We start from the raw sequence: 25958 nt of genomic DNA, 5'->3' as shown, positions 1-25958 counted from the left end.
AATCTAAATAAAATTATGTTAAAATGAACTTTCAAATTTCACTTAAAAATCATTCTCTTTGGTAAAAACATACTATGGACAATTTCAAATATACAAAAGTAAACAAAATAGTATAATGACCCCCACATACCTGTTGTCTGACTTCAATAATTGATCAACTCATGGCCAATCTTATTTTGTCTGCTCCCTGCCCATCATTATTTTGAAGCAAATCCCATCTATCATATAATTCGATCTGCAAATATGTCACTACATGTATCTAAATGGTAGATTTTAAACATAATCATACTATCATTAATACACCTAAAACATGTCAATAATTTTTTTAGAGACTAGGTCTGACTCTGTCACCCAGGCTGGAGTGCAGTGGTGCAATCATAGCACATTAAAGCCTTGAACTCCTGGGCTCAAGCAATCCTCTTGCCTCAGCCTGCCCAGTAGCTAGGACTACAGGTGTGCACCACAACACCTGGCTAATTTGTTTATGTTTTATGATTCATTTATTTATTTATTTGAGACAGAGTCTCACTCTGTCATCCAGGTTGGAGTGCAGTGGCTCGATCTCAGCTCACTGCAACCTCCGCCTCCCAGGAGGTGAAGGCCTAAATCCTATTCCAGAGGCAGGAAAAAAAATGGAATGACTTGTCCCAGCTCCAGCAGCAAGACAGGAAGAATAGGGCTAATTTCCCCTTCCTCTGCTTTTTTTTCCATTCAGTCCCTGAACAGATTAAATGGTGCCCACACACACTGGGGAGGAGACTATTTTACTGAGTCTACCGATTCAAATGCTAATCTCATTCAGAATCACCCTCACAGACACACCCAGAAACAATGTGTAATCTGGGCACCCTGTGACCTAGTCAAATTGACACATACAATTAACCACCACAAAGTCCCTTATTGCAATTTGTTGGATCATCTAAATCTCTTTTAATCTTTAGATTTTTCTCTTTGTCCTTCTATCTCTTGCTTTTCTTTGCAATTTGTTTGTTAAAGGAACCAAATTGTTTGTCCTATAGAATTTTCTCCAGGCTGTTTTGTTTATTACATCCCTATTGTGTTATTTGACATTTTAAATATTTAATTAAACTTTGTTTAATAGCTTGCAAAATTGTAGGTATTTGCACTGTTAGCATTCAACATCAAATTAGTTGCCTATATCAAGAATTGATGTGTGTGTATGCATACGTATTTAAGAGTAAAATAAATTGCTTAATATTGCAGAATTTTCCTCAGCCACTGTGTGTAACTTTTGCATTTACGTGGTGAATTCACTAGCATTTCCCAGAACCACTAATTGGAACCTGAAGAGAAGCAAGAAAAGAGATGGGTGACCCTATTGGGAAACTATACTTTGTTATGCAAGAAGTTATTTTATTCATGCTGAGAGGAAGATTTCACAAGTTATTTGGTTTGTCTCTTACTTAAACTCCATCTCCATACCCCAAGTCCTCCTTGCATTCCAGGGCATTGTGTGTTTCTGATGCCAGGAGCAACATAGCACACAAAGCTTTACAACTTTCTCATCCGTATGTGTCCCCCAGAAATTTGTATGTTGAAATAGTAACCCTCAAGGTGATTGTATTGTGGAGTGGGACTTTAGGGAGGTGGTTAGGTCATGAGGGTAGAACCTTTGATGGGATCAGTGACTTATAAAAGAGGCTTTAGAGAGTTCATTCACCCTTTCCACCATATGAAATTATGGTGAGAAGACAGCCATCTATGAGGAAGTAGACACTCACCAGACACCAAATCTTGGGGCCAGCATCTTGCTCTTGGACTTCCCAGCCTCCAGAACTGTGAAAAATAATTTTTTGTTAATTATAAGCCACCTACTTTATAGTATGTTTTTTATAGCAGCCCAAATGGACTAAGACAAGGACATCGGGTAACAAACGGCAGAAACATTTCCCTGGCACCTGAATGACACTGGCCATGCAAGCAGATATTAGGACTTATAGATTGTGTGTTGCTGGTACTCAGTGTTGGATTCCAAATAGACGGGCCCGTGTGTGCCCATTTTGTGTGTGTGTGGATGTAGATGTGTGTATTTGTGATATTTGATACCCACTAATGTGCAGGACCCAAGGCAGGGGCTTTCCTCCGTGCCTGGGTCTAGTAGTTCTGTCTCCTGGGGTGGAACAGTGTTTTACAAGCCTCAGTCATTTGAGTTACTACCTTCATGATTTTTACCATTGCTCCATACCACTTGTTCTGTTACCTACTCTTATTAGTTTTCTATTGCTGTATAACAAATTACTACAAAGTTAGCTCAGCTTAGCTGGATTCTTTGCTCAGAGTCTCAGAAAGCTGAAATCAAGGAGTCGTGAGATGTCAGTGTCTCATCTGGAGGCAGTTGTTCTCTTCTAAGCTCATTTACGTTGTTGAAAGAATTCGGTTTTTTGCAGTTGTAGGACTGAGGATTCTGCTTTCTTGCTAGCTGTCAACTGACAGCAAGTCCCCCTAATCTACTATGACATTGTTTTACATGACATAATTTAATCATGGGAGTGACTATTCCATTATATTCAGTTTCCTCCCATACTCAAGGGAGGACATTTATGTACCAGGGGTGGATATCTTTGGGGCTGTTTGAGAATTCTGCCTACCACATTTATATAACACGTTTCTTTAAATCAACTCACTTTTAAAATGTAAATACATTTGTGAAAAGTATATATCATGGATTTGATGTGCTAAGAGTGTGTGTGTTTGTATTTATATATGTCTTTTTCTTCTATTTATTTATTTATTTATTTATTTATTTTTAGACAAAGTCTCGTTCTGTTGCCCCGGCTGGAGTGCAGTGGTGTCATCTTGACTCACTACAACCTCTGTCTCCCAGACTCAAGAGATTCTCATGCCTCAGCCTCCTGAGTAGCTAGGATTACAGGCATGCACCACCATGCCTGGCTAATTTATTGTGTTTTTAGCAGAGACAAGGTTTTGCCATGTTGGTCAGGCTGGTCTCAAACTCCTGGCCTCAAGTGATGTGCTCGCCTTGGACTCCCAAAGTTCTGGGATTACAGGCATGAGCCACCGTGCTTGGCTGTGTCTTTTTCTTTATGGACACACACAGTAAAATAAATATACAACCAATAAGATAAAAAGTATTTATCAGCATATCTCCTGAAATTATCTTGCCTCCCCAGGGCTCATGTATCACACTGGGAAACAGTGTTCCTGGGAATAACATTTAAAACTATTTGTTGAATGCCTGGTGATTAAAATAGCTATAGATTAAAGGGCTTTGTTTTCATTGAAATCAAATAGTTTATATTTCTACGACTACATTAATTTTATTTGTCTCCAAAATTATACAAATTGTATATGAGCATTCATCGAAGCAAATCATTTTCTTAACTGTGGAAAAGACTGTGACTTGGAGGTAACCTGGTGCCCATAAATACATGAAAGCTTCTGTCTTTTATGACTTTGAGATCAAAATGAAAGAGTCTGGTAAACCAGGTATTTCCTTACATGTTTTCAGTATTTACTCTAGTGTCATTTATTTCAAAAAGGCATAAACCAGTTAAGTTCCACATTACCATAAAGAGGCAAAGATAAGACAGAAATATCCATTTATTTTTCCTGAATAGAAAGTAAAACTTTAGTGATGATAGGTGTATCTCTGAGGAATTGACTAGTCTCTTTCTTATATAATCTCTGTGGCCCTGAAACACTTCTGATCACAAGGAATCTATTGGTTTGATCGTTTTCATACTCCAGCTCCTAGTCCCAGCCTGAGAGCCTTTGGATTCACATAAAATCAACAGATAAACTTGTTGGAAAGAAGCCACATCTCTCTGTTTAGACAGCTCTGTAGATTTACTGTGGTTCACTTATCTGATTGCTGATTGGAGAACCTCTGATTTTTAAATGTTTGCCTGGTTTTGTCCCATGATAAACCAGATGGTGACTACTGGAGGAAAAAAATCCTCCATCTCAAACTGACCTGTTACATTCTCTTTGGCTTTGAACATTTTTCCACCCAGACATAAGTCCTCTTGGCCATGTAGTCCCACCATCCTACCAATTGGAGGTTCACCCTTGATTTAAGCCAGTAACTGCATGTCCGTTCAACAGAGATCATAGGAAGGAGGCCAGTGTCTCAGGCCTAAGGCATCTGAAGCTGTATTGGAGAGTTATCGTCCCTCTGGTGGTGTTTCCTGCCAGTTGGTATAATAATGCTTCCAAACCATAACAATCTCCACATTTTCTCAACTGGTAGACTGTATATTGCCTGAAATACTCTTTCAGGGATATTGGTATTTCTTTGTTAATTAATTCTAGTAATCACTCCTTATTATTGCATATGCATTTTGAGTTTCTGAATAAAGTGACCATTTCTTGCATTTTTTTTCTAGCTTCTTTCAATGTCCAGAACAAACAGATTATGAAGTATTTGTTGAGTGAATAATTGTTAATTTTCCTCAGTAGCCAGTAGATAGCTATGGTTGAGAGGTAGAGAAGGCTCAGGGCACAGTATAATCTTTGGCTCAGGAATGTTACCAAATACTCAGCACTCTTTGTACCAAGAAGTACTTAATACCAAACACCCTACTGTTTTCCACACTGTGCTAGCTTTGCTCTTACCTCAGGCTGGATTCTCATGGAGTTCTAGGATGGCTATAGCAGTTCCAGTCATCATACTCAGATATCAGAAAGCCAAGAGGAGAAAAGACCATTATTCATTATGTGCCTCCCAGCAGACATCCCCTGTCTTGTTGACCTGCATTTCATCAGGTACCCATGTCTAAAGCAAACCCTGGAGAGGGGAATAATGCTATTAATGTCATGGCTTAAATTAATTAGGCAACATGCCTAGAGCTGAGATGGGGGTACAGTCTCTTGACTTCTTCAGGGAAGGGGTTGATTGGATTCCTGATAAAGGAAGTGGGAAAATACCAAAACTGTCTGCTACAGCCATTTCATTAAATGAGAAAAGTTAAACAAAAAAGGAGGTAATTTTCTGAAGGTCACAAGGCTGATCAGTGGGATCCAAATCTAGAATGCAAAATTGCCAGAATGAATCTTAAAGATCATTTGGTTCCTCCTCCTCAGTTCACAATGGGAACCTGTGGGCCAGAATGTTTTATCACTTGCTCAATATCACTGAGATCTAATTAGTAGCAGAGGCATGACAGAACTCAGTTCAGCTGCATCTCAGTCCTGTTCTCTTTTCATTACTACACTGTGGTTCCATTTATGTGAATTTATATCTATCCTATGTGTAATTATGCAAATGAAACCTGCTAAAGCACTGCCTAGCACGTAGCAGGTTCTATTTATTTATTGATTGAATAAGTGTTCAAATTAGTTCCAGGATGCTTCCTGTAACTGCAGTCCTGTGGTCTATACATTTTCCCAGTTCTCTCCCCATTCTGTTATCATTTTGAGACTTTACATAGATACGGACTAGGCAAAGGAAAAAGGAAACAGCATGTCCTGTGTGGGGAAGCACTTTATAAAGATGATATTTAAGCAATACAGACATTAATTATTATGCAAAGCAGAATGCAAATTCAATGAAAGGGAGCATGATAATGGTAGTTTTTCCTAAGTTTTCACTTATGTCAGCCTGGAAAAAGTTGAGAAGTGCTGTATTAAGCTAATAGTCTGCACAAGTTTTTCAGGATAAAGATATAATTAGCTATTAACCCATCAAAGAGTTGTTTATGAAAATAAATAAAACAGCCGCATGTCACCTGTTTTCCATTAATAATGGAGGTTTAATCATCATAGAAATATTTTGGTAGGATTATTTGAATCTTCTACATCAAAATAAATGTATTTTATTCTCTTCTGATTTCATTATCGTCCATGAAGCCATTATTCTCTTGGCTTTTGTTCTCTAGATTTACTATGGCTTCTATTCCTGTTAATACCTTTATCTGGCTATATTAATTTTCTAAAGTCACTTGTTTTTGATTGAAGTGAGACATACATACATATATGTGTATATAAGGACATACAGTTTGTTATATAGCTCAATAAATTATTTAAAAAGTGAACATATGTGTAACTTCCACCCAGACTATTATGTTTAGATCACAGCAGCCCACCTAGTACCCTTCCCATTCAGTAGGCCCTGGTCAAAATTCATCACTATTCTGATGTCTAACTCCATAAATTATTTTTGACTGTTTCTGAACTCTATATAAATGGAATCATGCAGTAAGCGCTCTCCTGCCTTGTTCCTTTGCTCACGATTATGGGTGTAAGATCTTTCCACATTGTTGTATGTTGTCATAGTTTGTTTATTTGTGTTGGTTTTATGGTGTTCCATTCCATGATAGACACAGAGATGCAAAGGTCAACCTGGAAGAGCGGGCTGACAGCCCCTAGCGACAGCACTTTTGGGATCCACTGAAGCAGCAGTTGTGGACATACTGTCTGTGGGCAACATCCAGCCAATGACTGGGGTACTAAGGTCTGAGTATTTCTGCTTGATGTGGCACTCCTCCATGGACATATTTGCACTGGGGCTCCCCTTTGAACTGGCTGAGACGTTGTCAGAGCCATATCATCATCTGAGGCTCTTCCCTACCCAATCCTCCTTTCTTCCCCCTCTCTTTCACAAATGTCAGACCTGCTTTGCAGTTTGAAGGCTTACCCTGTCCTCTCCTGACCCATTTATTTCACAGACATTGCTCTCAATAAATCTCTTGTACTCTTAACTCTTTCCATCATTTGCTTACCAGAGGATATGAAAAGATACACATTATACAATTGTAACATAACTTATTTATCTGTTCTCCTTTTTTTTTTTGAGACAGGATCTCATTCTGTTGCCTACACTGGGGTGTCGTGGGGTTATCATGGCCCACTGCAGCTTTGACCTCCTGGGCTCAAGCTATTCTCCCAACTCAGCCTCCCAAGTAGCTGGGACTATAGGTGCAAGCCACCACACCTGGCTAAATATAAAAAAAAATTTTGTAAAGACAGAGTCTTCCTATGTTTCCCAGGTTGGTCTCAAACTCCTGGGCTCAAGGGATCCTCCTGCCTCAGACTCTCAAAGTGTTGAAATTACAGGCGTGAGCCATTGTGCCCTGTTCTACTGTTGATGAGCACTTTATTTCCAGTCTTGGGGCACTCTGGAAAGTACTGCAATAAACATTCTTGTATATGTATGTAGGTCCACATTTGCATGCATATCAGTTGAACTAGTGTGAAATAATTGGTTGCAGGTTATGTGTATGTCAGCTTTAGTAGATCTTGTCAGAGTTTAACTAAATGATTTTACCGGTCTACATTATCACCAATAGGATATGAAATTTCCAATTGCTCCCTATACTTTCTTACACTTGGTGTTGTCAGTTTTAACATTTTTAGCCATTTAGTTTCTCTGATGTCTAATAATACTGAACATGTTTTAATATGTTTATTGGTCATTTGTCTATTCTTTTATGTGAAATATCTATATGTGACTATTTTTCTATTTATCTGTCTATATTTTGCTTATTGATTTGCGGGTGTTCTTTACATATTCTGGCTATGAATCCAGAGTATCTTTCCCTACTCTGAATAATGCTTTAATACCCTCATAATAATGATTTTGATATATAGATGTTTTTATTTTTAATATAGGATGATTTATCAATTCTTATCTCCTTTTTTAGAGCTCTTTTGAATGTTTATTAAATCTTTGTTTTTTCCCAAAGGCCATAAAAATTGTTGTCAATATTTTCTCCTAGAAAATTTTATTGTTTTAGTTTTCACATTTTAGGTTTACAATCTACCTGGAGTTGGTTGTTGTTTCTAATGTATCTGAGGGATTATGATTTATTTAAAAAATATGTAGACATCCATTAAATTTAGCATTATTTATTAAGAAGACCATCCTTTCTACACTGCACTGTCAACTTTGTCATAAATCATGTGGTCTTTTCCTTTACTTTCTATTTTGTTCCATTAATCTATTTGTATATCCTTGCCTTAATATGGTGCTCTTTTAATTACTTAGCTTTATGATAATTTTAGCTATCTAGTGATTAATTTTTCTTTTTTTTTTCCTTTTAACTCATGATTGTCTTGGCTATTCTAGTATTTTTATGCATATTTTATAATCAGACTATCAAGTTAGACAAACATACTGTTGGAATTTTTAACGAGATTGATTGAATCCATAGATCAATGTGGAAAAACTGACATCTTACCATATTACCATTGAGTTCTCCAATTCATGAGTATAGATGACCCTTCATTAATGTGGAGACTCTTTAAGTATCTCAATAATGTTTTGTGATTTCTATTTAGACTGTTTTCATAGGATATGTTTGATTTATTCCTATATAGCTATTTTTGATAGCAGTATAAGTTTTATTTGTAAGTTTTCATTTTCTAGTTACTTGCTTCTGGTGTACAGAAATGAACTTAATTTTGATGTTGATCTTGTATGCAACAAGTTTACTAAAGATACATTGAGTTAATTAGATTCTTTGTGATTTTTCTATGTATGTATTTATGTTATCTGCAAATAGTAGACCTATTACTGTTTTATTTGAGATCTTTATACTTCTTTTCTTTTTTTATTGCATTAGCGAAAACATTCATTACAATGTTGAATAAAAGTGACTGCAGGCATTCTTGTTTCCTTCTTGATCTTGGGAATGACAAGGGCAGGGCTTAATGTTTTACCATAAGCTTTTGTTTTTTAGGTAAATATTCTTTTTTAGATTAAAAATATGTACACTCGTCATTTACTAAAAGTTTTTTTACTATGAATGTATATTAAATTTTATCAAACACTTTTCTGCATCTATTGAGAGGCTTTCTTTTTTATCTTCCTAATATAGTGAATTGATTTTTTTTAATGTTAACTTATCCTCCTCTTCTTTCCCTTGAATAAATCTGATTTACTAATGATGTGTTATTCATATTATATTTTTGCTGTGTACAATTGATTAATATTTGTTTAAAATTGCGGTGTCCAAATTTGCCTATAATTTTTCTTTCTCATAATGTCCTTATCAGGTTTTTGTATTAAGGTTATTCCTACCTCATAGAATAAATTGTAAGGTTATTTGTTTGTTTATTTATTTATTTATTTAGAGACAGAGTCTCAGCTCTGTCACCCAGGCTGGAATGCAGTGGTATGATCTCTGCTCACTGCAATGTATGCCTCCTGGGTTCAAGGAATTCTTGTGTCTCAGCCTCCCAAGTAGCTGGAATTACAGGCATGCACCACCACACCTGGCTAATTTTTGTATTTTGAGTAGAGATGAGGTTTCACTCATGTTGGCCAGGCTGGTCTTGAACTCCTGGTCTCAAGCAGTCTGCCTGCCTTGACCTCTCAAAGTTCTGGGATTACAGGTGTGAGCCACCATGCCCCGCCTTATTTGTAAATCTTTTTATATTCTCTGAAAGAGTTTGTTTAATATTTGTTCTTCAACTAGGTAGAAGGTTTCACCAATGAAGCCATCAAGGCCTGTAATATGCTTTATGTATAGAATTTACATTATAAAATAAGCTTCCTTAATCAATATGGGCTCTTCAGATTTTTAATTTTTTTGTGTCAGTTTCATTAAGTAAACAAAAGTTTTCACTGCATATTTACACTTTGACATCTAAGATGTCACATTTTTGGCATGAAGTGGGTAACAGTACCCTCTTTCTGTTTTTTTCATTTCTGCAGAAACTGTGGTGATGTTCTCTTTTATGCCCTGGTGTTATTTGTGCCTTCTGTCTCTTTTTTTTTTCCTTGTTCTATATTGCTAGTGATTTATCAGTTTTATTAACAGTTTTGAAAGAACCCTCCTCTGTTTTTTCTATTGTATGTTTGCTTTCTATTTTATTGACTTCTGCTCTTATCCTCCTTCCCTTTATTTACTTTGAGAATCTGTTATGTTCATGTTCTTTTTCTTGAGTGGGAACCTTAAATAATTGTTTTCACATACATATAAGTTTATTACATGTGAATATTTCATATATTATGTATGTAGTATGTACTATCATTTTCTAAGAATTGCTTTTCCTTCACCTACAAATTTACACAGGTTGTGTATTCATTATTCATATTAAAATATTTTCTAGTTTACATTTGATTTCTTCTTTGGCCTGTTGGTTATTTAAAAGCATATTTTAAAATTTTCAAATAGTTTGGCAGTTCTTAAATTAGCTCTTTTATATTGCTTTCTAGCTTAATGATATTGGGCTAACAAATTTTTTCCTTGCTGTATATGTATCCAGTACATTGAAATATGTTGAGACTCACTCTAAGTCCTCTAATATGGTCAGTTTGAGTAAATAATATATGAGCAGTTGAAAATGTATATTCTACAGTTGTTCTTTGCAGTCAAATTCTTAAGTGAGCTGGCCAAATCTTTTATATGTCGTTGCATTTTTATTTGTTAGTTCTCTCTTTTATCAGTTACTCTAAGAGTAACTTTTAGTTACTGAGTGAGGTATGTTTAAAACCTCCATTGTGGAAGACAGTATGGTGATTCCTCAAGGATCTAGAGCCAGAAATACCATTTGACCCAGCAATCCCACTACTGGGTATATACCCAAAGGAATATAAATTATTCTACAATGAAGACACATGCTCACATATGTTTACTGCAACACTATTTACAATATCAAAGACATGGAACCAGCCCAAATGCCCATCCTCGATAGACGGGATAAAGAAAATATAGTACATATACATGATGGAATACTATACAGCCATAAAAAGGGATGAGATTATGTCCTTTGCTGGGACATGGATGAAGCTGGAAGCCATCATCCTCAGCTAACTAACACAGGAACAGAAAACCAAACTCCACATGTTCTCACTCGTAAGTGGGAGTCGTGGGAGTTGAACACTGAGAACACATGGACACAGAGAGGGGAACAACACATACCAGTACCTGTTGGGGGGTGGGGGTGAGGGGAGGAAACTTACAGGATGGGTCAATAGGCGCAGCAAACCACCATGGCACACGTATACCTAGGTAACAAACCTGCACGTTCTGCACATGTATCCCGTTTTTTTAGGAAGAAATAAAAAATTTAAAAAATTAAAAAAAAAACACTGGAAAAAAAACTCCAAAAAACAAACAAACAAAACCCCTCCAACTATAACTGTGGATTTGCCTGTTTTCTTTATAATTCTATTAATTTGGGACTTTGGAAATATTCTTTGTTTTTAGTTTCAGTAGGTTTACTACAGTACACCTAGTTGTAGTTTCCTTTGTATTTAATCTACTTGGGGTTTATAGAGATTCGTGAGTCTGTAGTGTGATGACTTGTCAGTTTTAAAATATTTTTGGTCAATACTTCTAAATACCGATTACACCGATTTTCTCTTTTCTCTTCTCTTGGGACTCCAACTACATGTGTGCTGGATGTTTTCTCCTCGGTCTGTATGTCTCTTACATTCTTTTTTGGTGTTTTCCATCAAATCTTTTTCTCTCTGTTTCGATTTAGATATTTTGTACTGAACTATCTCCCAGTTTACGAATTCTCTCCTCTGTTGTGTTTAATCTGCTGTTAATAATAGCCTATTTACTGAGTTATTAATTTCATTAAACATTTAATCTAATTAAAATTTCAGCTTTGTTAATTTATTATTGATGATAAAAATTATATATACTTATGGTATATGATATAATGCTTTGATATATGTCTACATTGTGCAATGATTATATCAAGCTAATGAACATACCCATTGTAGTTTCAGTTGTATATTTTAGTTCTAGGCTTCACATTTAATTTTTAAAGGCTTGGACAATTTATATTTTCCCAGAGAGTATTTAATTAACTGGTTAATTAATTGATTGTATTTCTTGCAGGAAGTTGGTTTATTTTCAGTTTTTCTTGAGTCCTTGGGTGCTGATATTCAGGAATTTTCAACTATAAACCTGGAGTGTTAACCAGGGCCCCTTGTCCTTGGCAGGCCCTGAATGCCAATTTTTGTCTCCTCAGCTCTGTAGGAGAGCTGAAAACTCTACTTAGCGTTTAGTCTCTTAGTAGCTACGTTTGGCTTAGTTTATTATCCTCTTGCTTCACAAATCTTGGGATTTATCAAATGCTGAAAGGGCAGTAGCTGCACACTGTGTGAGCCCACCTTCCCTGAGAGTGTCTTTCTTTTCTGCCTCTGCTACCTAACTCTTAGTTACCTTGGTTGTTTATTCAAAGCCTGAAATAGCTGCTGTATTATTTTATTTTGTTTTTTATCATATGCAGCTTTTACGGTTTTCTTAAAGAGAAGTTTTATATGATAGAAGCTAATTCTCCAGTTATCCATCCATATGACCTTTATGGAACCAATACATAATTGTTTTTATTTGAATTGAGTATTTTATAGACATATAAAGTCTACAAAGTTGTTCAGAGGGAAAAAAAAACTTTACTGTGGGGAATGCATCCTTTTTCCCCAGGTAGAGAACATCTACTCATTCATTTATTCATGTACTCATTCCACAACAAATATTTATTAAGCATCCTTAATATGTTTATATGAAATATGAAATATGCTAGACTCTGAGGATATAGAAATAAATTTAGCTATGTTTATTAAATTTGAGGAGTATACAGCCTAGTGGATTGCATGAGTGGAGAGATTAGAAAGTAGAAAGATAACAGGTTTTACACTCAGATGAACCAGGGTTATTTATTAGTTGTGACCTTGAACAAGTTATTCAGATATTTCTGAGCTTTACTGGGGAAAATATTGAGTGCTATAAAGATTAGACACAAAGTATGTAACATGCCTATTGCTGTGCTGGCAACATAATAAGAAATAAATAATTTATATTTCTTGTTAGTCTAGGTGGAGAGACTTACAAAGTGCAAAGTCCCTGCGACTTTTTGTGGAGGATAAAGAAAGATTTTACAGTGATTAAAATATAGAAGGGATATAGTAGATCACCAACTAAAGTAGTTGGTAAAGTAGGAGTAGTGTGTGTGTGCATGCGCGCGTGTGTGTGTAAGAAAGAAAGAGGCATGGGAGTGAGTTTAGGAGTTAGGAAGAAGTCACTGATATCGAGGGACCTATACAGGCATCTCTTTCTTTTATATCACAAATTGAGCAGTTTTATGAGTCTGGCACAATTTCATGAGGATGCAGTGGTGAATAAGATAGACATGTTAGACTGACCTACTTTTAGAAAGCTTACTGATGGTGAAAGATACAGACAAATAAGTAGGCAATTACAAACAGGATTGTGCTGTACATCTTCTTGAGTAACAACTCATCCATTAGTTATTGCACTTTTCTCTAAAGTGGGCCCTCCATTAGATGCCTAATTTAACTGAAGCCAATAAGATTATGGCAGAAATTTGGGAGTGTCATTCAAGGACATTTCATTTTCCACATATGGCTAGATCTGTGGCCTGCCATATTTTTCCATATGGCTAGGGAAGCAGAGAAAGCTAGCCCACAGACTGGCAGGAAGGAAGTAGATATGCAGAAGTTGGCGAAAATGTGAGGGAGAGAGAATCCTATCAACTTTCAATTCCTGGTTCTAGTTCTTTCCTAAGGCCTGATTTCAATCCTGTCCCTTGCATTATGTAAGATAACACCATACGAGTATATTTTGCTTACATTCCCTCAAGCTGACTTTCATATATTGCAACCAAAGAGTCTCAGCTAATAAGTTGATGATGAATGCTAAGATGGGGAAGGTATACTTTGGCAGAGTATCACATATGAAGGTCATATAATGCCACTTAATTGGTAGGACAGGGAAGAATCTTGGAGGAGTGAGGTCTAAGCTGAGATTGGAAGGATCAGCAGGAATTACCCAGGTAAGGGGAAGAAATACGATTCTCTGAGTAGAGGGGAAGACATATGTGACCTGGAGAGGAGAATGGATGTGGAGATAACTGCACAAGTTCTGTCTATTATGGTAGGTTGTTGAGAGGCTGCAAAGGAGGGAGTAGAAATATATCAAGTCAGAGAGGTAAATGGCTTCAGATCATCTAGGGTTTAGTTTATAGGGATGAGTTTGATGTGGATCCTCAGCTCCTCATAATTCCATGTGGAGAAACTTCCCTAGACTCACAGTCAAGGCATACTCCATCCCTTATTCAGTTCTCCACGGGGTTTCACATACCTCAATCAGCTGGAGCTCTAGGTTAAGTTCTGGCATTTGGTCTCATTCCTTCCCTCTCTGCCTTCCTTTTTAACTTGCTCTTCAGAGAACATAGAATGATGTGCCAATAGAATGATGGGTAACCATTTCTAAAATGGCTAATCAAAGGAGATTTAAATACTCTTACCATGGAGTGGGAAATCCAAATGGTAAACTGGTTAGGACTTTAATAAAAGATTCTATAAGGCCCATGAAGACATGTAGTATTGATTTATTCTAGACACTGCTAGGTAAAATCTGAGAAGTGAGTTAAAAGTTAGCAGTAAAATACTTGGGTTTATTTAAGTAAAATATTCTCTCTGGTGTTTTTTACCCTGTTTATAAACAACTTGAGTTACTTGGAGAAATGTGTTAAATAATTATGCAGTTACTAAATACTTCATTTTTATAATTGACACTTCTCTTAGGTTGGTATTAAAGAGTGTGACTTTTATTTTAGTAATTTTGCGTGTGGGAAAAGCAGACTTGTGTGGTACATTGCTATTTCTCCTAGGCTCTATAGCGATACTCCTTCTGGAACAGAATTGCAATGCCAGCGAGTGTTGGAGACTGTTTCCCCATTTCTTCCTTCTTTTCTAAAAAGAGGGGTCATATTTCTCCATCAATTACAGACCTTTCCCTTTATGCTGCTTAATCAGAGGCAGGATAAGACTGGATCTGGTGTATTTCCTTTCTGTCCTATCTTAGAACTCTGCATATTTGACTAGACTCACACTCAGATGATCCATCAGTCATTCCAGATGGCTTTATTGCTTGTCCCAGGGTAATACCAGTTTATCTAGAGCAGCCATGTTCTTTCCAATCAACATCTAATGTCAAGTGACAGCTAGCCTGAGAAGGATTTGGAGGATGATAAATTAAACGGAAAAATCAATGAAGTCAGAGAAGAAGGAATCTATGTAATAATCATACAGGCTCATGGGAATGGTAAGAGGTATATTCAGAGTATCCCAACCATGTGAGACTAGGAGCCTATGGAAACCTGTGCATTTTGGGGTGGTGGTGGTGGTGGTGAACTGTGCATTTGGCAGGGGGTGAGATCTGGTTGCCTTTAATGCTGGGATTACAGGTGCGTGCCACTTATTAAAGTACTCTCTAATAAATTCTGGGTTAAGTATTTTTCCTAGTTTATCTTATTTAATATAGGCAAACTTATGAGCTAGATGCTACCATTGGCTCCAGTCATTGATGGTCCCACAGAATAAAAAATGGTGGAGGAAGACTTGTGACCACTGCTCTGTATGATTTCATGTTCCGTGACCTTAACCATGATGATGCACTACCCTGTCCCTATGGGATGACTACTTTAATATGCCTTTTTCCTTCAGTAGCTTGACTTTACCCCACCTATCTGTTGATTTGGGCTAGATGAACATTGTTTACCTTGCAACTTTCTCAAATTCCAGCCTGGTTATGCTTGATAATAATACCTTCTTATTTCCTAGTATTCTCATGATCTGGATGCCAGCCCTGCCTATGTAACGTTGTTAGGTATGAAGGAACATGGTTCGGCATGAATTCCCAGAGAGCAAGCCAGCAGAGTGCCTCAGCATTGCTCTCTGTGCTCCCTGCTTGGCTGTGACTCCTGACACTTCTCTTGCTTAATAAAACAGCGTTAACATTATCCACATTTGCTTTTGGCTTTCGTTACAAGCAGCCTGGCACCAACCCCCAGCCACACCACAGCAGACTCTCCGCCGGGCTGTTCCTAACGTCAGCTCTTTCTGCCCCTTGTGACTTCTTCCCACACCCACACCAGGGTGGGGCTTTAGCACTGTAACAGACTGAAGGCCCTTTGGAAGGGCCCAGTGGTGAGGGGAGTGAAGAGCAGCTGCAAGGAATGCGTGAACTATCAGTCCTTTGTCCCTTCCTCTAGTTACCATTTCAACACCTTGGCTGAAACGAAATTTGAAATGCAAACGGTTTAAAGAACATTTCTCAAACCCACAATTTCCCAGCAGCTTGAAAACCTCTTAAAACATTACCTTCAATCTGCTGCTGGTGATGAGTGGATGTTGAGTACTTATGTGAACGATGTCATGCTGCTTAGTCATGAGACGCCTTCCACATCTCCCGGGCTCACCCACAAGCGAGCATTCAAACCAATGAGGCTCCCTTTGGTTTCTGGGAAGAACAATCCAACTCTGAGAAAGCTGATACCTATGGTGTCTCTGCTGAGGAATAATTCCCTAAATGCATAAGGGATGCTCATCTAAATAAGGAAATGGAGACTTGCATTAGAGAGTGCAGGAATAAAGAGAGGATTTATCCTGGAAACAAAGGGAAGGAGAACTCTTTCCACTCTCCCTCCTTTGGGGTAGGCTTTGAGGTTGATATCTTAGTTGTAACCTATCTTTGGCAACATCGTCATTTTTATTTAGGGTGAATGAGGCTGCTGTGAGGGCTTCAGTGGGAGTCCCATTGTCAATTCTGCATTAAAGAAGCATTAAAATAAAGTGTTACTGTAAGAAGCTCTGTCTGCTAGACAGTTCTCAGAAGAGCTTTGTGCCTCTTCTGAGAGCTGCTTGCTTTTTCTTTCCATTTTCAGGAGGGGAAAAAAATGTTCCTAATGAACCAAACCTTTTTAATTGATTATAAAAACAGAGGAGAACATAGCAGTGGGAATTGTTGGCAAGGCTTTACAGCATGTGGCGAATCACTGCATATTCATTTGTCTCTCATTGGCCAAGATGAATCCTCTTTTGGTATTAAAGCAAATGTGCTGTGAAGTTGCAGAGGACAGGGTTTAACAACTTTTCCTGGCTGGAGGCCTGGGTAATTTTTTTTTGGTGGAGTGGTGGGAGGGCCAGGAAGCGGTGGGGACAAGGAGCTGAGTGGGGAGCAGTGAAGTGGGGGAGTGTTTTAGGGAAGGCAAGGAGCTGCATAGCACTGAGATGGTCCCTGAAGTAGCTGAGAAGAATGGCTTCCTTCGTGTAGGTGGGAGGTGGGAGAGCTGCATTACAATGTGGAAACTGCAGGAAGAGTCTGACTGCAGAGTGGCCATACTTGGCATACAACACAATTACTTTGAAAGTCCGGGAAATGGGGCTGAAATGAATTCTTTTATGACAGAAGAGAGGACATAGTTCATCTGACTTCAGCTTCTTTTCATTGTGTCTCAAGGAGTGGGAAGGGAACATGGCTATGTCGTATGTAAACTAAGGGAGCAGGTTCTGCTTTCTCATCCTCCATTCCTGCTCCCTGACTCAGGCTCTTATAACCACTCATCTTCCTTCTCTTCTATCATTGTGTTCCTCACAGCCCCTGCACCAAGTCCGCCTTCTGCTCCAGTCAACTTGGACTCAGGTTATTCAGTTTGTTTAAAGAGTCAGTTTCTTCCTGCCTCAGGACCTTAGCACATGCTATTCCTTTCACCTGAGTGCCCTTCTCCAACCCCCTGCTTCTCTCCACATGGGCCTGGGTGACTCTACTCATCCTTCAAGCCACAACTGAACAGTATCTCATCAAGGAAGCCTTTTGGGAACACCCTGACCAGCATGGGCCCCCCCGTTAGGGATTCTTTACACAAGGTACTTTTCTTTTGTAGCAAGTATTGCAACTGTGATTACATAATTACTTGCAGTAATCAGCAAGATATGAATGTTTCTGGCAGATCTTTAATATTAATAAAAAATTAACAAATTGTATGTTTTCATTTGTACCTTTCATCATGAAATATTAACAACATTTTTAGAGATAATGGTGATTTCAATAATTGTGATTGTTGACACAGCAGCACAGAGTACTCCCTGCCTGATTCCGGAAAGTATTAGAAAAGTTTATCAATCAGATGTTTGTCCTTGTGACAGATTCAGAAGCTCATAGAGTTCTACAAACTCTTTCCTACATCGCATCAAGTTCCAAATAGATGATGCGTGTTTAACAGTGCATATGGTAAACATTTTAAGAGATATTTCAAAAGGCTTAAATGAACATGTGCTTAAAATCTTCACTAATTCTTATTTTGTCACTTGTTACTTCTAAGTCGGCAGGGAAATTTCCCCCAGTCACTGAAAGTTTGTTCTTTGGATGGAGTGACTAGAGAAAAATCATGACCAGTTGAACCTCAGGGACATGTATGATAAACACTTTATGTTCAGAGGAAAATCTTTTATCTGAATAGTCTAAGACTGGCAGTTGGTTAATCAAGTCTTTTAAAGCAGTACATTGGGAGGGTAGAGGGTGGGTAAAACATACATTTAAATGTTCTATTTTAAGTCAGAACATAAATATACATCTATTTTCCAATCTTATGATGTAGACCCAGTCCCTTACTTCCTTTTTCTTTTCTTTTTTTTTGAAATGGAGCCTCACTCTGTCACCCAGGGTGGAGTGCAGTGGCGTGATGTCAGCTCACTGCAACTTCTGCCGTCTGGGTTCAAGCGATTCTTGGGCCTCAGCCTCCTGAGTAGCTGGGATTACAGGTGCGCACCACCACCACACCTGGTTAACTTTTTTATTTTTAGTAGAGACAGGGTTTTATCATATTGGCCGGGCTGGTCTCAAACTCCTGACCTGAAGTGATTGGCCCACCTCAGCCTCCCAAAGTGCTGGGATTATAGGCATGAGCCACCATGCCCAACCCCATTCCCTTACTTTTGGTTTGATGTTCACTGACTAAAGTCTTCCATCATCTTTCTTGTATCAATCACACTCAAAATGCAGTATCTACAGTTTCCAGTTTTTTTTAAAGAGAACTAAAAGACATTTGAGAGTCAGTCTGAAGGCAGAATCCTTTCTAGTTTGGGTTTGTCTCCCGAGTCTTTTACAGTTGCCTCGCCCACAATGAATTTAATGGCCTCTTTTAGTCGTTTGTCTTGATTGCATCTTTCTGTAGCATTCATATAGTTTTCATGGAAACAACTCTTTTCACACTCATGTTTCATAATTTGCATAACACGTATCTAAATTATTTAATTACAATAAATTATACAACTGGCATCGGCGGGCTTGGGAGTAAACACAACTGAGTCTTGGAAAGCAAGGAAGAGGAACAGGAGTGGGGGTCTTGGCAGAGTGCTCAGTAGCTGTGAGCATCCGTCAGGAAGTTTACAGAACGAAGGCGGAGTGTCGTTTAATCTCTCAAACTGTTAAGTAGTGGTTAAAAGAATTTCTTCTATGTCTAAATGTGTTTAATATTTGATTAACGTGAGTCTCCCTTGCCAGATAGAAAGTTCCATGGAGCCAAGGACAGTTCCTATGTATAGGAGGCGTATTAGTCTGTTCTGACAGTGCTATAAAGAACTACCTGAGACTGGGTAATTAATGAAGAAAAGAGGTTTAATTGACTCACAGTTCCACAGGCTGTACAGGAAGCATGACTTGGAGGGCTCAGGAAACTTACGATCATGGCAGAAGAAAAAGGGGAAGCAAGCGCCTTCTTCCCATGGTGGCAGGAGAGAGGGAGAAGAGGGAAGTGCCATACACTTATACATCATCAGATCTCGTGAGAACTCACTCAGTGTCCTGAGAACAGCAAAGGGGGAACCGCCCCCATGATCCAATCACACCCCACCAGGCCCCTCCTCCAATTCTCATGAGATTTGGCAGCGACACAAATCCAAACTGCATCAGGAAGTGCCCAGTGATCACTTGTTGAGTGAATAATGGTCTCCTAAGTGCAAAGTTCACTCTCCACTTGTGCTTTTGCATCAGGCATTTCCTGCCCTCAACAATTTTTCAAAAAACCAACTTTACCATTTGATTGACTGATTCATTGATAAGATCCAGAACCATAGGAGCAGCAGTGATAGCCTCAAGTTTAGGCAAGAAACTTTAGCTTTTCTTTCTCCACTAAGAAGACTGTTACAGATTGTCTGTCAACCCAGAGATTTTCATTTTTAACAAAAGTATCAAATAGTCCCTCGTACTAACAACTATAGCATAACATGACAAACAAAAAATGTAATCACATTTAAAGCCACAAAAATATTGACGTGGAAGGTAGATATTTATAATAGAACTAGAAATCAAACCTGAATCAAAACTAGAGGGATTTTATAAGGCTTGATCATCTCTAAGTTTTTATACAGCTCTAAATACTGATACCAGAGGAATAATTCCAGATGCACATGTCTGAAAATATAAGCAGATATTTTATAAGAATCCAATGCTTGACAAATGCCTTGGCAGTGTTGAGGGGCTATGATGGCTACAGATGAATAAGGCATGGTCCCTTTCTTTGAGAAAATTATCATCCAGTGGACCCGACCGGTGAAATATAATCTTTTTATAAGGCACAGTGAAGAAAATATACGATGATGAAGGAGCATTGAAAAAGAGAAATTCCATTCTACTGTAGAGACTAAAAAAAGAGATTTCTGAAGCTATACAATGGTTACCAACAGAAGAAGGCACACTTAACCTGCTTTGGAATATTGCCTAGGGATGTTGGCTTGGGTGGAAACAGTTGTCTAGGACATAGGAAAGAGAAAACCCAACAACTTGGAGGCTCTGTTTCTCCTTCCATCCCTGCCCTTTGTCAAGACTAGAGTCTAATTTCTCTTAGTAAAGAAAATAATAATATCAAGAAAGTCAAATTCTGCTCCAAAGGTCAGCAGTTCCTCCTGATTAGTAGTAATGGCTGAAGTGTGGACAGATGGGTGGTAGGAGGCTTCTAGGCAGAAGCAGCAAATGAAAAACTGGAGGCTTCAAAATCTGCCATAACTTCATGAGTACAGTCATTTCTTGAGGCCCGTGGATTTTTCCAGGCCATCTGTGGAAATGACATTCACTCTGCCTCCTTCCCCATGGTCCGAGGGCGTGTGTTGGGGACAGATAATACCAGATTCCACCCTTCTGTGTGGTAACAACTGTATTTTCCAGAATCTCATGAAAAATGTCATGGAGGTGTGTGATGGAAAAAAATGAATATAGCAAGAGTTCATATTGAACAATAGGAAAGGAAGAATTTATGCTGGATGGTAAATGGCAGAAACTGTCTTCATAATTTCAGAGTGAATGCCGGTGATGATGAAGAAGTTGGGTTATGTGACTGAAACTAGGAGTTTGACTGTGATGTTGATTTTGATTGCAGATTATCAACAAATGTTTTCCATGTGACTTTCCAAAGATCTCTGAGTGTAGTAAGGAGACAAATTAAGACTCTCCCTTTACTTACTGTTTCCAACTCCCTTCTTAATTCTCTGCCACTCAGTTACTTACAAAATTTAGTTGGTGAACTAAGTGAGCACTTTAGGTTTTAGGGAGAATAAACATTTTTTTTTTGGGTTGCTTATATAGACCCTATCTGTGGCTATGAGATGTTACTTTAGAATATCTTCTAGGATCATGAAGGAATCTTCAAGAATGTAAATGGTGTAAACTGGGTAGTAGAAGGGTTGATTGCTGTGATGGGGTCATGGTTTCCTGTAGGAATAGTGCCAACCAGGCAGCAATGGTTAATTGTTTTGGGTCCATAGATGTTGACCAAACACCAACCTTCAAATAGTAAGATTTATCAAAATTCCTCAAATGAAGTTCTCATAGGTTGGTAAATTGCCAGAACACCGAGGCAAATTTACCTTGACATTAAGAGTGATCCAATTTTTATGAAGTAACTAGAGGAAAATCTCAAGGAACCACAAACCTCAGGTTTATTAATATTTCAATTCCAGAAAATTATGCCTATACTTCTGATTAACTAATGGCCATGTGGCCAGTGAAAAGACCCTAATAAAATGGTATTTTCTTTTGTATAAACAGCCAAACAGATTACACATGTATTCTAAATATGCTGTGCTATCACGAAGCTGGCAAGGTTCTTCTTTGGTGCTCTATGCACTTCTTTTTCAAATGTGACCTCCATTCTCTTGCCTATTTAGGCATTCAGAATTCCCAAGACTTGCCATCTCTGCTCCTTCTACCTACACTTCCTCCTTCAAAGATTGCTCTTATAAAAGGATCTGGTGTTATGTATATCCTGATGCAAATTTGTTAGTGTGTTACCTGGAACTAGGGGACAAGAAACAAAGATGGGAGTTGGGGGAGTGCTATACATTTTAAACAACTGTGGAAAGAGACAGTACTTATAATTTGATTTTTTGAATAGGTAATACATCCATATGGTTTAAAAATCTTTCTTGTTTATTTTGTATCATTCAAGAATTTTATGCAGTAAAAGAAAAACTAAACATAAATTATGATACCCTCTTTTCTCAAAAAGTAGCATATTAAATGAACTGTTCCCATTTTACTTTCTTTACACATCTTGAAGATCTTTATCAATACACAGAAATATATTTATTCTTTTTATATTTTTATATCTACACAGAATTCCATTTTGTGGATACGCATAAATTATAAACTCAGTTTTCTATTTAGGGACAGCTGAGTTATTTTAATCTTTGCTGGGTTAAAAACAAATATACAATAAAGAACACTTTCAGAAGTCATTTCGAACATATGCAAATATATCTGTAGGAAATTTCCCCAGAAATAGTCTCACTGGGCTCAAAAGTATATGTGTATGTAATCTCAATAGATATTGTCAAATCACCTTCAATTGGACTTGTACCCGTTTACTCTCCCACTGGTGATGTACGAGAGTGCCCATTTCCCCATAGCCTCAACAACGAAGTGTGTTATAATGAAAGGGTTTTAATCCTTATTAACCAAATGTCCAAGATTAGAGAGCTTTTGAGAAAGAAATTTGTTTTATATCTAAAAATCTTCTCAATCTTCTGAAACCACTTCCCTTGGGCAGAAGCAACAAAGCAACACTTTCTATGTTCCAGGCACCATGCCAAGGATTAGGGATAAAAAGGTAAATGGGTTCATTTTTACATTTCTTTTCCTTCTCTGCCTCCCTCCCTTCAAAGTTATCAAGGCCTATTGATTTTATGTTTCAGGTAGAATGCTTATTAAGCCTATATTCTCTCCATCCTTTATGTGTGATTGCCAGAGCTTCCTAATTGCTTGCCTCTCTGCTGTTCCTCCCAGGTCCAATCTATAGCCTCTCTTTGCCTACGTGATCTTTCTGTGATATAAATTGAATCCTGTCACTCTTGCTCATTTCTTTATGGCTCCTCTTGACTTCTGGAACGATGTCCGTTTTCCTTCCAAGCTCAGCTCTGATGGTTTCTATAACTTCTTCTTCTGTAATTCTCTTCTTTTTCTTCTCTACCTGGATAATTCTCTCTTCTTCTAACTTTCATGTTATGCACCATCTCCTATTTGATATTTTCCAGGACTGTGCCCCAAACTCTGGAATGCCAATTAGAATGAATTTTCCTAACTTCTGATACCTGTAATATTGTTGTGTATGCTTATTACTCCTACGCAACAATGGGCTCATTGAAGAAGGAACTACTTCTTACCCATTTTTAGATATTCAATGCTCGAAACTGTGTCTGGTCATCCTAATAACTTTAATTATGTTATAATAATTAGTCAATAAAGGTTCTGGGCCAGTTCCAAGATATGTTCTAAAGAGAAATCATCTCAATCTTATGGCTGGTGGAAATGGAAATGAATAACCTCAGATTCAGTGAGCCGTCTGTCTGAGGCTCTTTTGTCATAAATCTAGGTTGAATTTGTGAGTTTACATAGGTGAATCTACCCAAAACCTGGGTAAGATTGTGGATAATATGGCAGACTTCACACAGTGGCAGAGAATGGTCAAATGGTGACCCTACCCATTTTTCTTCTCCCTACACATAGCTGGACAGCTTCTCCCAGCTGACCTTGAAGTTAGGTGAAACCATAGACTGAGTTTAGACCCAAGAAATATGAATGGAAGTGAATGTCACTTCCAGGTTTAATACCATAAAAACTCCTATGGAATGTTCCACACTCACTCTCTTCTCTCATTCCTGCCTGGATGCAGATGGCTTAGTGGAAAACTGTGAGTACCTAGAAAATAGTGGAGTTAGATATCAGAACCACTACATGGAAGACCACTCACCAAATGTCCAATTGGATTGTAACAGGATTAAGAAATAAACCCTTTACTGTGTTCAGCCACCAGAGTACTAAGGTTGTTACAGCAGTCAGTTTATCCTGAAAATACAGACTTGCAAATATATATACACATATTCATGTTATGTAATCTAATGACCACTTGGATCCTTTACCAGAAAAAAAAAAAAAAAAAAAAGAGAGGTAAGTACATGTGCAAATAGAACCAAGTCAGAGTGAGACATCACCTGTTCCCCTCCAGAGGTAGCACTAGGAAAAAGCCTGCTTGTCTTTCTCACCACCTTGCTGTGTGACAAGCATGTGGGCAAGGCGGCTGGCTGCACTTATTCAGGTGCCAAAATGCCTGATTGTAATTTAATAAATGCTTTCTCTTCCAGTCAGTAACGGATGCTCTTTATACACAGAAACCACTTTCATTCTTCTTGTCTATAAACATCTTTGCATAACTTCTTTTTAGACCAGTCCTAATTCACAAATGAAAACCCATTGCTCTGAGTTCACTGTCACCATACAGCCTCTTTTTAGTTCCTGAATATTAAAAAAGGATTTGCCAAAGTATTCTTCTGTACAGCATTTGTCTGCTTTTTCGTAGATGAAATTGATCAGCATAAATTGACCTAGAAGTTATTTCTAGAATTGGTGTTCTTTTTTCACTAAGTACCATACTTACCGTTTCTTTTTTCTTCTGTACATACTCATTTCCTTGGGAGCCTTATCCCAGTCTTGCAACTAAAATAATCTATGTGCTGATGACTCTTAAATACACAGGACAAGCTCAGTCCTTTCTCCTGAACTCCAGATGCATATGTTCACTTGCCTGCTTCATAACCTTTGCATGTTGAGTAGGAATCTCTAATAAAAATGGGTTTCTGATCATTCCCGTCTACCAGATGTTCACATCTCAGTCAATGGCAACTCCATCTTTCTAGTTCACTTCCTCAGGTTAAAAACCTGTGTCTCTTCCCTCTCTCTCTCACCTTACTTTCACTCTCTGCAACATATCTGGAATTGGACCACTTCTCATCACTGCTACTACCATAACCTTTGCCCAACCACCATTATTTTCCACCTGAACCAGTACAATAGATTCCTACTAAGCGTCTTTCCTTCTCCATTTGCCACTCCCTCCTATAAACTATCCCATGGCAGCTGGAGTCATCTTGTTAAAATGTGAGGCAGATAGACCGGGGGGTGGTAGCTCACGCCTGTAATCCCAGCACTTTGGGAGGCCAAGGTGGGAGGATGACCTGAGGTCAGAGTTCGATACCAGCCTGGCCAACATGGCAAAACCCCATCTCTACTAAAAATACAAAAATTAGCCAGGTGTGGTGGCACATGCCTATAGTCCCAGCTACTTGGGAGGCTGAGGCAGGAGAATGGCTTGAACCCAGGAGGCAGAGGTTGCAGTGAGCCAAGATCACGCCACTGCACTCCAGCCTGGGCAACAGAGCGAGAATCCATCTCAAAAAAAAAAAAAAAAAAAAAGTAAGGCAGATAACGCCACTCTGCTATTCGAAACTCTCTTAATGGCTCCACCTCCACATTCACCAGGCAGGTCAGGTTCTGCTGCAGAAACAAATGTACCCAAATAATCTCAGCGGCTTAAGGCAGCAAATCTTACATTTTTCACTCGAGTCAAATTTGATGTAGACCAGATGGTTCTTATCCATAGGTGAATTTGAAGGTTATGGGCAATAGGGTAGAAAGGTGTTGAGGAAGCACAAGATCTCTGCTGCCTTGGCCCAGAAGCGATGCATATTACTTCTGCTCATGATCCGTTGCTGACAGCTAGGTATATGGCATGAACCCAGCTGCAAAGGAGACTGGGATAAGTAGAAGAGTGCATGGTGATTCTGTGAGTACTAACTCTCCGAGTCACACTACTTCTCACAGAGGAAAGCAAAAATCCTTTTTATGAACTACAAGGCTTTCCAGGATCTTTTCTCTTCTTGTATCTGC

The sequence above is a fragment of the Nomascus leucogenys genome, chromosome 22a, assembly GCF_006542625.1.
Source record: "Nomascus leucogenys isolate Asia chromosome 22a, Asia_NLE_v1, whole genome shotgun sequence".
NCBI classification, from domain to species: domain Eukaryota; kingdom Metazoa; phylum Chordata; class Mammalia; order Primates; family Hylobatidae; genus Nomascus; species Nomascus leucogenys.
Note: the sequence above shows the minus strand (reverse complement) of the source record.